Source organism: Tachypleus tridentatus, chromosome 2 (assembly GCF_004210375.1).
Source record: "Tachypleus tridentatus isolate NWPU-2018 chromosome 2, ASM421037v1, whole genome shotgun sequence".
NCBI lineage: Eukaryota > Metazoa > Arthropoda > Merostomata > Xiphosura > Limulidae > Tachypleus > Tachypleus tridentatus.
In genome coordinates, this window is record NC_134826.1 from 138424439 (window position 1) to 138441595 (window position 17157).

Sequence of the window (17157 nt, forward strand, 5' to 3'; positions counted from 1 at the left end):
TCTGCTAAATTAGGGACGGCTAGAGCAGATAGCCCTCGAGTAGCTTTCCAAGAAATCCATGAAACAAACGGACCGGCATGGCCAAGCGTGTTAAGGCGTGCGACTCGTAATCTGAGGGTCGCGGGTTCGCATCCCAGTCGCGTTAAACATGCTAGCCCTTTCAGCCTTGGGGGCGTTATAATGTGACGGTCAATCCGACTATTCGTTGGTAAAAGAGTAGCCCAAGAGTTAGCGGTGGGTGGTGATGATTAGCTGCCTTCCCTCTAGTCTTACACTCCTAAATTAGGGACAGCTAGCACAGATAGCCCTCGAGTAGCTTTGTGCGAAATTCAAACAAACAAACAAACAAAACAAACAGTTACAAGTAAAGAAAATATAAATATAGAATACACTGTATTAGTTGATGGCAGGTTACCATTATTCTCCATATTTTGTAGACGTACAAGGCTTAGTTCTTTTAACTTATTTCGTGTATGTTCCTCCTCTAAGTGTTTCAGTAATGAGGCTCGCAGTTTACATTGCTAAAATTCTGTTTTCGATACCCGTGGTGTGCAGATAATCCATTAAGTAACTTTGCGCTTAATGACAAAAAAAAACGACACCTTTTATCTGTTAATACAACGATATATTCTGTGAAATGATTCTATTAAACTACAGGGTGGCCCGTAAGTCTCTAGCAATCCATATGTTATTATGTTATATTCAATTTCGCATGTATTATAAATTTGTTTCTTTTTTTTCAGAGAAATATGGCCGATATAAGCCCATTTACACTTGAAAATGTCTCACAGAACATGGCGTCGCATAATTTTATGCAGCGAGAATGACGGACAGCACACAGATAAACTGGATACATAAGATATATGGATGGGTAGGGACTTACGGGCCACCATGTACATTACGAGGACTGAAATATTCTAGGAATTTAGTTTGAAAAAATAACGGTTTTGTTTTAAATAAACAATCGTTACTATTTCAAATACCTTAGAGTTTCGCCTTTTAGCCAATCAGTAGTATGGTGAATATTTACGTCACAATTGATTAACATAATTTGCACGCACCCGTATATTTTATCTTCCTGTGTCTCGCGCGACCATAGTGTAACGCGCTGCTTTTGTGTGAAAAACTGACCTGTAGATAGACGCTAATATGAACCGAAACATTTTTAGCATGGCCGAAAGACTGAAAACATATTAATTGTATTGTAAGTAGCATATTCTCTTTTATCTCTTAGAAATAAACGAGGTTTGTATAAGTGTGTACAATAACTATTATTAAGAAATATACATAAGTTTCGGAAGAGTTGTGTTCCTTGCTCTCAAACTGGTCGATCATCTTACGGGTACTCCACTATTATTATTAGTATTACAGTAGAAATTTATTTAACGGCGTCCTAATGAATAATAAAACGACCACAAGAGGGTGTTTGAGACGTTTCCTTACAGGTATTGTTTTTTACAACCTGTTTGCATCTCAAGATTTGCTTTCTAGTCACCAGACAGGTCTGTTTGACAAAAACAATTTCTAAGATAGATTGGACACAGTTGTATATAAAAGTCTAATTTTTTTTGCCTGACTTTGTTCCAGCATTTTTTAAACTGAGAGGTAGGGAGGTGGGGTAATTGATACGTATAATGTGGCCAAATTTGAAATAAATAAAAAAAACTAGGATAATGGACAGCATTATTATTGGAAGAACCAACATCATTTTAGGGAGCTGGACCTCATTTCTTCTCGTTACTGCATAGGAATATTTATATCTGAATCCTTGTAATTGGTCATTCTAATTTAAGTATAAGTGGAACTATACTATGGTTGCTATTGGAGAGTGAACAAACATACTGATATGATTGTTTGTTTGTTTTGAATTTCGCACAAAGCTACTCGAGGGCTATCTGTGCTAGCCGTCCCTAATTTAGCAGTGTAAGACTAGAGGGAGGGCAGCTAGTCATCACCACCCACCGCCAACTCTTGGGCTACTCTTTTACCAACGAATAGTGAGATTGCCCTAACATTTCAACACATCCACGGCTGAAAGGGCGAGCATGTTTGGCGCGAAGGGGATGCGAATCCGAGACCCTCAGATTACGAGTCGCACGCCTTAACACGCTTGGCCATGCCGGACCCAACTGATATGATAATGTACTTCTAAAAGCATAAGTGATCATAACTACAGTATGAAACTTGAGAAGTGTTTTATGCCAAAAGTTTTATAACATCGGTTACATTTTGCTTTATAGATATATTGTACTTGTAAGCAAAAAATTGCAAGAAGTTGCTATCTATGTTGTGTCTAATGTAGGGATAGAACACCGAATCCTATGGTTATAAATAGGTAGACAACATTTCTGTTACTGTATTTTCTCGTTGTTGCTTGACATTAGCATTGTAGGAACAAAATGTCTCCAATGTCGCTAAGAGTTCTACGGTTACGTTCGACATCAGACACTTGTTCAAACGTAGATTTTCGTTGATGTCATAGTTACTAGTCAAAATTATTACCTCAGTCTAAGTTTTAATTTCTCACTATTGAATTATCACTAACTGGTTTATTTTTAATCTTACTGATGAAATTTTGAGAGGATAATTTTGTTGTTATTGCTAGTTTGAATCTACAAATGAATGTCCTTGATAAAGAGTCCGGCATGCTATCCACCTAGGCTTTTAAGCACGTAACTCAACCAAGGGTTTTACAGAGGGTTGTGCATGTTTTACTTAGTACTACATTCGGATTGGTGAGGGCTATCTGCGCTAGGCGTCCCTAACTTTACAGTGTAAGACTATAGAGAAGTCAACTAGTCATCACCACCCACTGCCAACTCTTGGGCTGCTCTTTTACCAACGAATAGTGGGATTGGTCGACCATAATAACGCCACCAGGGCTGTAAGGGCGAGCATGTTTGGTGTGACGGAGATTCGAGTTCGCGAACCTCGGATTACGAGTCGAGTGCCTTAACTACCTGGCCATGCCTGGTCACTACGTTCAGATGGCTAAGTGTTTAGCATTTAAGTGTATGCAGAGGCCTTCTGCTAATTTCCTTTTTTCTCCTGTATGGTTCATAGTCCGTTATTTTAGGATTATTCCAAATTACTTTATGACCTTTTTGGAATGATGGACTATTACAGATATATCTGTATTGTAGAGTTCTGATTTACTGTTATGCTTCTTTATTCTATCAAATCTTTTTGGAGTTTTTTATTTTTCAAATACCAGATCCTTCAGGGATGATGTACATTGTGTTACCTCAATTCGCTGGATCTTTAAAGGGCTTGGCATGTATTAACTGTAACTTTGCTGTGTTGAGGCTTCTCAATATTCTTCTCATTTTATGTTGTTTTTTTTATATGTATATTCTTTGTAAGACCCGTGGAACAATGGAACATAATCGTGTTGTACAATCGGGCCCATTGGAAACAAACGAACTGTCATCAATGGGAAATTAACTCCAATCATTTATTAAATGAGCTGCCAACTAATCAATAGAAGGATTTCAGTTAGTTTTAAATTCCTCTATGCATTACGTATTATTTTTAAAAAATGGTGTGTACATAGCTTCAGTTCTGTGGAGCAAGCCTCCCAAATCCTGGGCCGGGGGCCCCGCTAAAAAGGGATTATAGAGGCCAACTTTATACTCAAAACAAAATTCTATATTTATGCTATGTTCTGCTGTAATTATTTTTTTCCTGCGAGAGACAGGCCCCTTCGAGAGACTTCTTCCAAGTTTTTTCAGCATTCCATACGACCATGGTCATCCATTGTCTATAAGAATTCTAAAAACTGGATTTTCTTTCTTCTTTTTGTTGGCATCTAACAAATCTTACTCATTCTTCAGACAATTAGCTGTTTATAGTACTAATATTTACATTACTCATGTGTCTTGTTTTATAGTCTATATATATCTATAAGAAAGAACCTCTGTGTTTCCTGCGAGTGTCTTTAGCACATGAGTTTTGGTAACCGTTACATCTAGGAATGAAAGTCTGTTATTTCCTACCTCTCCCGGCCTCGGCATGGCCAAGTGGTTAGAGCGCTTGACTCAAAATCTGAGAGTCGAGGGTTCGAATCCCCGTCACACCAAACATGCTTACCCTTCCAGCCGTGGAAGTGTTATAAAGTGACGGTCAATCCCACTTTTCATTGGTAAAAGAATAGCCCAAGAATTGGCGTTGAGTGGTGATGACTAACTAACTGCCTTTCTTCTATTCTCACACTGCAAAGTGAGAAATGGCTAGCGCAGATGGCTCTTGTGAGGTTTTGTGCGAAATTAAAAAAAACAAAATCAATTTCTATTGAGAGCTTTGTCTTTATTTTTTTATGTAAACGTTTTATAGTTAATACCTGACTAATGAAAGTGCAAATAATCTATGGAACCATAAGAGATATGTTTTATTTACAGCAAGTATATGTACAGTTAGTACGTGGACATTGCCCTGAAAGGGGCCTGAGTAAGTGCGGGTTACCCTAGCCCTTGTGTACCATATATAAATACACTTGACAGTTGTAAAACCAAAATTTCAAGGACGGAGGAAGAGGTTAACGAAGCCTGACCCTTCTGGGTAGATAAACATCAATACCCAAATACCCATACAGAGAGAGAGAGAGAGAACTGTATCGTTGAATGTTTTCTATTCAGATGGGCTACCCAGTGGCAGAGCGGTATGTCTGCAAATTCATGTAGTTAAAAACCGGGATTCGATACCCGTGGTGGGCAGTGCATAGATAGCCCCTTTGTAGCTTTAGCTTAATTCCAAATAATGAATAATCAAACTTCAGGTGGTTTGTGAATTATTGAATCTTATCTGTAGGGTGCGACCGTATTATGAAAGGATGGGTCGTCACTATACAGGTGACAACTCCTGTAACTTAGAGCAGCTGTTTCGAGTGCAATGCCTTCGAAATGTTCCACATAGAAGTTACTTATTACTAATTATAGGGGTTTGTGCCTGAAATAAGTTACATTGATATAGAAACTTGTGAGTTCTACTACCACGGAGACTGTCAGTTGGGTGTGCGTTTCTTGAGTTATATCATTTCCAAGTAGCTGATGAAATGTGTGTAGTGGTAGTAGGGGTGGTACATTAAATAATAAGTTAGCTACATCGAAGTAACATTATACAATGTGAATATCTTATAGTCGGTTTTACATCTCTACAAATTGGTCTGTGTTTTCAACATGATGTATGTACAAGATATCTAGTTCAGGAGTGGTAGTTAATTATGGGCCAGATAAAGTAGCCTTGCGTGTGAATTTAAAGTAAAACGTGTTTTATTCCTATTAATTAATAATTCGAACAGAAATCATTAATAACTGTTTGTTCTCTGTTTACTTCTACATAAATGGTTCCTTCAGATCACGTTGAAGATCACCAGACAACGATTTTAATGAAACAAGTTTAAAGTTGTGATTTCCACTGTTTTATGGCGCTGATTCTGCAAAGATACGGGCTCGGTAGTTATCATTTAATAAGTACCCTGGTGTAATGATACTTGCTGGCCTCTTTCTATTCCAAGTTCTTTTATATGTTTTTTAGTTATGTGTAATGTACTGTTACTTATTTATCTGTTTCTATTCCAAGTTATATGTTTATTGTTTGTGTACGTAGTGCACTGTTATGTGTTTGACTCTTTCTATTCCAAGTCATATGTTCATTGTTTGTGTACGTAGTGCACTGTTATGTGTTTGACTCTTTCTATTCCAAGTCATATGTTTATTGTTTGTGTACGTGGTGCACTGTTATGTGTTTGACTCTTTCTATTCCAAGTTATATGTTTATTGTTTGTGTACGTGGTGCACTGTTATGTGTTTGACTCTTTCTATTCCAAGTTATATGTTTATTGTTTGTGTACGTGGTGCATTGTTATGTGTTTGACTCTTTCTATTCCAAGTTATATGTTTATTGTTTGTGTACGTGGTGCACTGTTATGTGTTTGACTGTTTCTATTCCAAGTTATATGTTTATTGTTTGTGTACGTGGTGCACTGTTATGTGTTTGACTGTTTCTATTCCAAGTTATATGTTTATTGTTTGTGTACGTGGTGCACTGTTATGTGTTTGACTCTTTCAATTCCAAGTTATATGTTTATTGTTTGTGTACGTAGTGCACTGTTATGTGTTTGACTGTTTCTATTCCAAGTCATATGTTTATTGTTTGTGTACGTAGTGCACTGTTATGTGTTTGACTGTTTCTATTCCAAGTTATATGTTTATTGTTTGTGTACGTAGTGCACTGTTATGTGTTTGACTGTTTCTATTCCAAGTTATATGTTTATTGTTTGTGTACGTAGTGCACTGTTATGTGTTTGACTGTTTCTATTCCAAGTTATATGTTTATTGTTTGTGTACGTGGTGCACTGTTATGTGTTTGACTGTTTCTATTCCAAGTCATATGTTTATTGTTTGTGTACGTAGTGCACTGTTATGTGTTTGACTGTTTCTATTCCAAGTTATATGTTTATTGTTTGTGTACGTAGTGTACTGTTATGTGTTTGACTGTTTCTATTTCAAGTTATATGTTTATTGTTTGTGTACGTAGTGCACTGTTATGTGTTTGACTGTTTCTATTCCAAGTTATATGTTTATTGTTTGTGTACGTAGTGTACTGTTATGTGTTTGACTGTTTCTATTCCAAGTTATATGTTTATTGTTTGTGTACGTAGTGCACTGTTATGTGTTTGACTGTTTCTATTCCAAGTTATATGTTTATTGTTTGTGTACGTGGTGCACTGTTATGTGTTTGACTGTTTCTATTCCAAGTCATATGTTTATTGTTTGTGTACGTAGTGCACTGTTATGTGTTTGACTGTTTCTATTCCAAGTTATATGTTTATTGTTTGTGTACGTGGTGCACTGTTATGTGTTTGACTGTTTCTATTCCAAGTTATATGTTTATTGTTTGTGTACGTAGTGTACTGTTATGTGTTTGACTGTTTCTATTCCGAATTCTTCTCATGTTTCTTGAGGAATGGGTTGATTTTCTTATCTCTGTTAGCAGTCGGGTTAAGATATGATTTTCAAGTAAAGGCTATGTTCAGTCAGAGTGATACAATTCACAATGGGAATAGCAGAAGATAACGAACTTCTGTTGCTAGACGTTACTGTTATAAGACGTGTAACTAATGACCTATACACGTTTTCAGAAAAGCTACAGATGTACTTCAACAATATAGATCAGACCAGTCCAAAAGTGTAAAGACGGGCACGTGATGTGCCTGGTTTGCAGAATGGAGGAAATTAGTAACACCGAAAATTCCAGTAAGAAGGAACACACACATATCATTATAACCATTATCGACAATGAATGTCTGGAATGATAGTTACAAGAGATAAAGAAAAGAAAATATATCAAGAGTAAACAGGAAGGATATCACACAACACTTTCCAGTGTCAAAAGTCCTTCTGAACACATACGGAAAATACATAAACATCATAAACTCAGGACAATACTCAGAAACCGAAACCAATACCAAACAAACCATTTATAGACCCAACTGGAAGCAAAAGTACCATCTACAATATCCATTGTGAATATGGACTCCGACAAAAATCCAAATAAATTCAAAGTTCAGTAACATTATAGTGATCTATGTACGATAGTCCATAATGCCAGAGAAGAGGAAGACGACGTAATAAGTTGGAATAATATGAAGATAATTCAGCATAAACCACGCACGACACAAAAGTGATGACAAACCCAGTCTAGCTAGCAAAATATGGACACCCCCTTGAATACATTCAAATAAACTAGTTGATTAGAGTATTAATGGGGGGTGATACCCCCTCCCAACGGACCAGTCTCTCTAGCCACCACTGAGACAAAAATAGTCCTCCTGAAGAGTTTATTGATGCCAGCGCCCCTAGTGGATTAGCGGTATGCCCGCAGTCTTATGACGCTAAAAAATCAGGCTTTGATATCCGTAGTGGGCAGAGCACAGGTAGCCCATTGCGTATCTTTGCGCTTAACAACAACCAAAACAAAGCAGAACTGATATCGGTAACAGGTTATCAACGAAATTAGTAGGATAAAAACTAGTTGATAATTAATAATAATTATATTAGTAACTAATATATAATTAGGCTTAGGTTATCGTATAAGCTACTGACCGTGGCATGATTGCTTTCCGATCTCCCACACCCTAAACTCAGTACTAGCAGGTTTTAACGAACGTATACAACAAACTGCTTGACGAGATGTAAAGAAATTGTAACAACCGTCTATTAAAAACATTTCGAAATAGTTTATTAGTCTAATAAATTAATATTTATTTGTTTATAAAATCTGCTAAGTCTACCGAAGGGATCGAACCTCTGATTTCAGTGTTATAAATCCGTAAACTTACCGATGGGACGTTTATGTATACTCTTTCTTTCATTCAGAATGTCAAAACATTCTGCTTGGTATCAAAGCCTAATCTAATGTTTAATTAACTATTCATAAATTCAATATTTAAATCCGTTTGTTGTCATCTTGCAGAGAAAATAATAATATATTATGTTAATTAAATGAGTAATATACTGTTCAACTATCCTTAACCTAAATAGTAATATATTATGTTAATTAAATGAATAATATACTGTTCAACTATCCTTAACCTAAATAATAATATATTGTGTTAATTAAATGAATAATATACTGTTCAACTATCCTTAACCTAAATAATAATATATTGTGTTAATTAAATGAATAATATATTGTTCAACTATCCTTAACCTAAATAATAATATATTGTGTTAATTAAATGAATAATATATTGTTCAACTATCCTTAACCTAATTGTGGTGTGACGATAATTATATATTACTCTTCATTCAAATAAACACGTCATAATAGTTACTGATAAACATTTTGTAAATATAAATCACATCTATCGTAACTCAGATGGTCTGAAGAATCTTGGTAATAGGCGACAAGCCTCGTCGGTATTGGATATAACAGGTGTAGTGATGTTGATACATCATCATCAACTTTCACTTAGAATTAATTATTATTTAACCTTGTATCCACTTTTTGTTTATCTGAATATACGTCTTTCTAGAACCTCATTTGTTTCTCTAATGGTCCTTCTTGTCATTACAAAGAATGTTTTGGTAGATACTATTATTTCAGTGAACATTAGTGTCTGAAATGAAACAACTTCCTTTTGAACGTGCAGCTAGGGTGCTACAAACAAACACTACAGAAAATTGTCTAGAGTTTGATAATTCCGAATCCGAGTCGTCCTAGCCGTATAACTGTTACACACCTGAATAATGGATCAAAGTTATCATAAGCCTAAATTTTGGTCCGTTAAATATATTTAATCATCTGAGTGAAAGGATGATCTTTTACTTTGGTAAAATCACACGTGAATTAAAACTATAGTTCGTTTCGTGTAACGATGGATAATCCACACTTTTATCAGTTTCAGTTTTTAATGAAAGTCACACCTACACGAAATTATACACACAAAAGATAAAACTCTTCTAGAAAATATCGTGAAATCGGAAACTTCCAAGAATTGCAGATAGAATGTTCTACTAAAATTGAAGATAGAATGTTTTACTAGAATTGCAGGTTAGAATGTTCTACTAGAATTGCAAATATTAAGTTGAGGAATAATTCGTGAGCGTTTTTAAATAATTTCATTCAAGCATTACATGCAAGACTATACAATACTTCAATGCATGAACACATTACACCCAAAACATTTATTATGATACTTTATTTCATGTAATACCTAGGTATATAGTATGCATTGTTTTAAACGAAATTGCAAGAAATTAAATGCGAAAAGCAGATGGTGTCGAAAATGCTCGATTTTGTCCACTTGACATTCCATTTAATGAGCTGAAAATAAAAGCAAAAATTAAAGACATATGAAAATCAAACACACCATCTATTAGAGCAAAAAATTATCTACCAAATGACATGAAATATTTTGCGAAAGCGTTTCATTTATGAATATATTTTTTTAACTTGAAAAAACGCTCACAAATTATTCCTCAACCCAATAGAATGTTCTACTCGAATTGCAAATAGAATGTTCTACTAGAATTGCAAATAGAATGTTCTACTAGAATTGCAAATAGAATGTTCTACTAGAATTGCAGATAGAATGTTCTACTAGAATTGCAGGTTAGAATGTTCTACTAGAATTGCAGATAGAATGTTCTACTAGAATTGCAGATAGAATGTTCTACTAGAATTGCAGATAGAATGTTCTACTAAAATTGAAGATAAAATGTTCTACTAGAATTGCAGATAGAATGTTCTACTAAAATTGAAGATAGAATGTTCTACTAGAATTGCAGGTTAGAATGTTCTACTAGAATTGTAGGTTAGAATGTTATACTAGAATTGCAGATAGAATGTTCTACTAGAATTGCAGATAGAATGTTCTACTAGAATTGCAGATAGAATGTTCTACTAGAATTGTAGGTTAGAATGTTCTACTAGAACTGCAGGTTAGAATGTTCTAAGAATTGCAGATAGAATGTTCTACTAGAATTTCAGATAGAATGTTCTACTAGAATTGCAGATAGAATGTTCTACTAGAATTGCAGATAGAATGTTCTACTAGAATTGCAGATAGAATGTTCCACTAGAATTGTAGGTTAGAATGTTCTACTAGAACTGCAGGTTAGAATGTTCTACTAGAATTGCAGATAGAATGTTCTACTAGAATTTCAGATAGAATGTTCTACTAGAATTGCAGATAGAATGTTCTACTAGAATTGCAGATAGAATGTTCTACTAGAATTGTAGGTTAGAATGTTCTACTAGAATTGTAGGTTAGAATGTTCTACTAGAATTGTAGGTTAGAATGTTCTACTAGAATTGCAGATAGAATGTTCTACTAGAATTGCAGATAGAATGTTCTACTAGAATTGTAGGTTAGAATGTTCTACTAGAATTGTAGGTTAGAATGTTCTACTAGAATTGCAGATAGAATGTTCTACTAGAATTGCAGATAGAATGTTCTACTAAAATTGAAGATAGAATGTTCTACTAGAATTGCAGGTTAGAATGTTCTACTAGAATTGTAGGTTAGAATGTTATACTAGAATTGCAGATAGAATGTTCTACTAGAATTGTAGATAGAATGTTCTACTATCTGTTCTTGTACTATTTCGGCTGTGGAGAAATTAGTGGAGAAACACTACTTTTAGTGAACTAGAATGTCGTGTTTGGCCATCTGTTGGTGTGCCACAGTTGTCATTGGTCTGTTAAAAGCCCCTAGTGGTCAGTAGCTCAGCTGTGTGAGGCAACTAATAGATAACTGTATATATAATATGCTGGTTTGTAACTGATGTTCGTAATCAGTTTTTAAAACCAAGTTCAATGAAAGTTTTATTTTCACATACGTCCTTCAGTTTTTAATGGGCAAATATGTGATAGTGCTACCTAAACAATGTTAAGGCAAGCTGAAAGTTAAATGTTCTACCGCTTTCAATAAATGGACTTACTTTTGTTCTCTTATTCTTTGTGTCTACGGAAGACAGATCCACTTGCACAAACTGTTAAAGCTTTTTCCTTATATTCTTTATTTATGTTTCATCGTGTTTGTTTTCAAATAAACAAATAGTGTTGTAGATGTAACATAACTTAGCCCTTACGTTACGTCCCCATTACCACAGCGATATATGGGTGGACTCACGCGGCTAGAAACCGGTTTTCGATACCCGTGTTGGACAGAGCACAGATAGGCGATTGTGTGTAGGTTTGTGCTTAATTCCAAACAAACAAACTCTTAGGTTACAGTAAAGCTTTTACGGTTCACCTTTTGCTATCTTTTCTGTTTTACTTATTCGTATTTTTAGTGAACAAACGATTGTAGGTGTAACGCAAGTTAACTCTTACTTTGTATTAAAACGTTTTTTTAAAATTCGACTCTTTTTATCTCATTTGTTTTCCCTATTCGTGATTTGTTTTGTGTTTTAAATAAAGAGATGGTTGTAGGTGTAACGTGACCAAGCTCTACCTTTACACATATTCTCATATCGGTGTCTTCTATCTGAGATTTTGATGGAACTTTTATTTATTTGTTCAAACTCCATCAAACCGTCACATTCTAGTGATGAAGGGTTGGGCTTTCCTGTAGGACTAAGGAGTTTTGCAGAAGCGTCTCCAATCCGTTTGATTTGGTTTGAATTTCGCGCAAAGCTACACGAGGGTTACCTGCTCTAACCGTCCCTAGTTTAGCAGTGTAAGACTAGAGTGAAGGCAGCTAGTCATCACCACCTATCGCTAACTCTTGGGCTACTCTTTTACCAACGAATAGTGGGATAACGCCCCCACGGCTGACAGGGCGAGCATGTTTCGTGTGACGGGGATTCGCTAGCTGTCCCTTAGCATTGTAAGACTACAGGGAAGGCAGCTAGTCATCACCACCCACCGCCAACTCTTGGGCTACCCTTACCAATGAATAGTGGGAATGATCGTAACGTTATAATGCTCACACGAGGGCGAGCATGCTTGATGTGACGGGAATTCGAACCTACGACCCTCAGATTACGAGTCGAGCCCCCTAACTACGTGGCCATGCCGGGTCTGGCAGAAGAAAATTAAACAACAGGAAAGCAGAATGTCTCTTTATTGAGACATAACGAAACCCACTCACTCAAAAATAATTTTTTAATAAGAGACTTCAGAATTAATAGCATAGCTTTAAACACTAAGGCTTGAGTATACTGAGCCCCACAAATGTCAAATCTGACATCTTTAAAACAGTTAACTCCTGTAAAATAAGTCGCTTATCAAAAAAATAACAATGGCTTTTATTTACCAGTTTCTTCCATCGAGACGTCAGATGTCACGTGATCAATAATTAGCCATGCCAGACATCAGTCTATTGTGGATACTCTAGGAGTTTCGACCTGTAACACACTTATGCATTTTTACTCGGGTTTTTAATTATTTAAAATTATTTCCACTCTTTACAAATCTGATATAATTGACACTTTACTTAAAATCGTGAATAATGTATGTCCGGTGTTGGTATAAAAGCAGATTTGGGCCTGTACATCAGGTGTCTTTAATACATAGCATTTTCATGCTCTCTCTTAAGTCGTTTCGAAGCATTTTTGTTACAATAATTTGATTAATTCTATATTATTCATGAAATAAGTTATAGCTTTATTACGTTAGTATCTAGAAGCCTCTGACCAATTGTTGCGCTGTCTGCCAATGATGTTCATACATATACTAATACATAGAAGTGAAATTAATATCTGTAATATATATATATGTGTGTGTATGTGTGTTTGCTTCTGTAAATTAATAATTAAATATTGATATACGTATATACAATATAGCCTTATTTTACATCAGATAAAAACTATTTACTACCCCCTAAACAACAAATGTAGTGATCAAAAAATATTTTTCTTCCTTCTCAAATACGTGTTGGTAACGTTCTTTGGGGGGATTCGATTACCAATCCTCTCACTTAAGGAAACACGTATAGTACAAGATATGTCCCAGTCTCTGAAGGATGGATGTGACCTATTTGATAGCTTGCCGGATTATGAATCTGAGGGTCTGCGATTCGCGTTCCGTTGCCACTCGTGCGTATGCCATGAATTGTGAGAAGAATTATGCACTCTGTAGGCTCTAACATAGCGTGACATATGAACTTGAACATTTGTTACTCGTAATTTAGCTTGTATTTACTCTTAAAACAGAACACTTTGGGAAGTTCATCTTGTCACGTATCTGTGTGTTATGTCTGGGTTCATACCTCCCTACTCTTCATTGTAGTAAGTTTCGTTTTACTAACCGATTTGTTTGTGCGCTATATTGTGAAAGAAAATCACCAGCTTAAAACGTCATTCGTACATGCTAAATTATACAGATAAATACATACGAATGTAGATTCATTTTAGTTGAGCACAAAGCTACACAAAGGGATATCTGTGCTCTACCCACTACGGCAATCGCAACCCGGTTTCAACTGTGGTAAATTCGCTTACAAAACGGTGCGCCACTGTGGGACACGAGAATCTAACTAAACCATAAATAAGTGTTCAAACAGTTTGTTGTTAGAAGTCTATTTCGTATTTACCATTACCACACACAAAAATAAATTTACCATATTTTATCACTAGATGCCAACATCAGATTGAAGAGTTGTGTGTGTTTGTGTATTTTTTCTTACAGCAAAGCCACATTGGGCTATCTAGTGTGTCCACCGAGAGGAATCGAACCCCTGATTTTAGCGTTGTAAATCCGAAGACATACGGCTGTTCCAGCAGGAGACAGATTGAAGAGAACAAGTGAATGTCGAAACTGGAATCACTATAATTTGGCGGTGTTCTGTTGTTGTGGATTTAAATATTATTTTACAAAAAGAAACCTACGTTAAAAAAAATTTGTACTACCTTTTTTGCGTATAGACTATAAATCATACAATGCGTACACCGTTATTTCTAAGAAACATTGAGTATAAAAGGTAGACAGCGAATTTCGAACACTTACTACTTGTAGTATTGCAAATCTCACTGTCAACAATGCACGCCACACGTTAAGTCGCGTTTCTATTTCTGTACGTAGCGTGTGTTTCTGTGGATATTACTGTATTAAGTGCATTATTTTCTGGGTGTTTCCGCTGTGTTCATACACATTGGTGACACAAGTCCTACCTAGCGGTCAAAAAATACTTGTCACAACAACGGTTTACTAAAAAAAAAAAAAATAAATAAAAAACTGAGCATGCGCAACAACTATTGTTTACTGCTTAGCGGACGGTAAATAGTTTTGAGCTTTGTTGGTTAGTGCAAAACATCGTGGTTGGCGGTGCATGAGGAAGTTATTTGTGCCATCGACCACTTTAAATCGATAAAATAAGTACTATATGCGAACGCGTAGTCGTCGAAACGTATGGAGAAAGATAAAAAACGTGAGTAGAGTAATATTTTGTGAAGTTTACAAGCAATTGTTGTAAAAAAATGTCATCGGAGATTGGTATGTACGTCAAAGAGATGATATCCAGAGGTCGTTAATTTATTGGACACGAAGGTGAATGGTCAAATTATGGAGTGTAACAAGCAGGGGCGTAGATTTTTTACACCCGATGGGGGGTATGATTGTTGCAACCACTTATGTGGACTGTTCAATTTGCAAGTTGGTAATCTCTGATTATGTGAACCTGAAAGCTGTAAACATGCAGTCACAGAATAATATTGTTGCCACGATACTTGCATGTATACTTAGGCTTACTGACTGATACGAACTATCGCTTAGATCGAAACGTTTAGAAGCACGCCTATATTAAAGATGTACATTTTGGCTACTGAAAAAGCCTACATTTAGGCCTAATTATGTAATTCGATTGGTAAGAACACGACAATCACAAGAACAAACACACAATTTGTAGACTTGTGGTGCAATAAAACAATTCAACAGACCAAACTGTAGGGGGGAGGGTGATCGTATGCACCATACCCCCCACCTAAAATGAAGGGGGGATGTATTTTCCCTATCACCCCAGGATCTACGCCCCTGGTAACAAGAATACAATAAGCAAATTGTGAAACTTTGTTTAGCTTTCGTTTGTTTGTTTAATTATAGAACAGCTACGTTAATTATAATGTACAGTTGACCCAAAATAATGATCCACTGAAATAGTAGTGGTTTGTATTCGTTTGTTTGTTTTTATTTTCAGTATTTCTGGTAAAACTGAAGCGACAAAAGAGAACAAGTTTATGTAATTTTTATTCCGAGTTCGTTCAAAGTAAATTTTGCGATTTCAAGCCCAAAATATTGTTTTCGAAATAAGACAATTTCGAAATACCAGAGATTATTCCTCCTTTCATATTCGTTAGGCTTTGTTTTGTTTTTGATCGTAAAATAACCAGTGAAGTTAGAAGACAACAAAAAGGAACCGTATGTTACAGGCCCGGCATGACCACATGATTAGGGCACTCGACTCGTAACCTGAGAGTCGCGGATTCGAATCCCCGTCACACTAAATATACTCGCCCTTTCAGCCGTGGGGGCGTTATAAAGTAACGGTCAATACCATTATTCGTTGGTAAAAGAGAAACCCAAGAGTTGGCGGTGGGTGGTGATAACTAGCTGCCTTCCTTCTAGTCTTTCACTGCTACATTAAGGACGGCTAGCGCAGATGACTCTGGTGAGGCTTTACGCGAAATTCAAAACAAACAAAAATATGCTACGTTTTGTTAAAATGTAGTTATGATTACTGAAGTATTTATAATGCTTTAATGTTTCTAAATATTCATCTTAATTTGTTCGATTTAGAGTAAAGCTGCATTGGACTATCTTCTCTGTCAATCGCGGGGACTTAAACTTGAATTTTAGGATTGTTAGTCCTTAAACTTACTCCTATCCTACTAAGTGCACAAGGAAGTATAATATTTTGAACACGTTTTGTTTTAGTTCTAAGAGTCCCACTTGTTAGATTATCTAGTAGTATCTCTGACTTACGTTTCAAAGAATATTGTGAAAAGATAAATTAATTAAGTCATTATTAATGTGTTACCCAAAGTAGCGCCACATTTCGCTGTATTATTTTCAGTTTCAGTTTCGATTTATTTGTGCTTCTAAAATGGAAGTCCAACAAATTATTCTTGTTTGCTTTGAGCGTCATATTGTGTGATCAGCTGTTTGCGTGCTGTCCATTGCGTTGATCCAACCCTGAATTCTAGGGTTACACCAAAAATACTATAAAAATACTGACATTATTAACAAGTATATATATGAACAGATACATACGTATTTGTACAGCTTTGTATGGAAAATCTGAATCAAAGAAAACCAGCGAGTAGTAAATCACTTGGTTCTAATCGCTGAGACTCAGGTTAAAACAGTAATCTGTCGTTTGTCTCTTCACGTTTATTTTTTTGTTATGTAAATATTCAATTCTCCTTAAAAGGTTTAATTCGTCAACAGTTTGTTTTTTATAACGAAACCTTATCTATATTTTGAAAAACAGATGAGTTAAAAAACAACAATTTGCTTCAAATATCATATAAGCAAACGTTATTTTGGACATAATACGCTGCGTTGTGTATTGAATTAATTTAGGAAAACGCTTAAAACTTACTATAAAAATGTATGTCTAACAATAAATAAAACTTGTCGCCTAGACGATGAATTTATTGCAACAGTTGTTCAGTCTGTCGTCATAGTAACTTATGCTGGTTGTTGTGTTAGCTG

General features: G+C 35.6%; 2 protein-coding genes across 2 annotated transcripts in view; one reads left to right on the forward strand and one right to left on the reverse strand.

The window, feature by feature from the left end:
- LOC143245228 (glycoprotein 3-alpha-L-fucosyltransferase A-like) overlaps positions 1-17157 on the reverse strand; it is a 524457-nt gene that overhangs the window by 393820 nt on the left and 113480 nt on the right. The gene's annotated exons all lie outside the window — the stretch shown is intronic.
- LOC143245226 (uncharacterized) overlaps positions 1087-17157 on the forward strand; it is a 63127-nt gene continuing 47056 nt past the window's right edge. The window contains exons 1-2 of the mRNA XM_076491343.1: positions 1087-1204; positions 14137-14252. The gene's annotated coding sequence lies outside the window, so the exon portion shown is untranslated. The remainder of the gene's footprint in view (positions 1205-14136; positions 14253-17157) is intronic.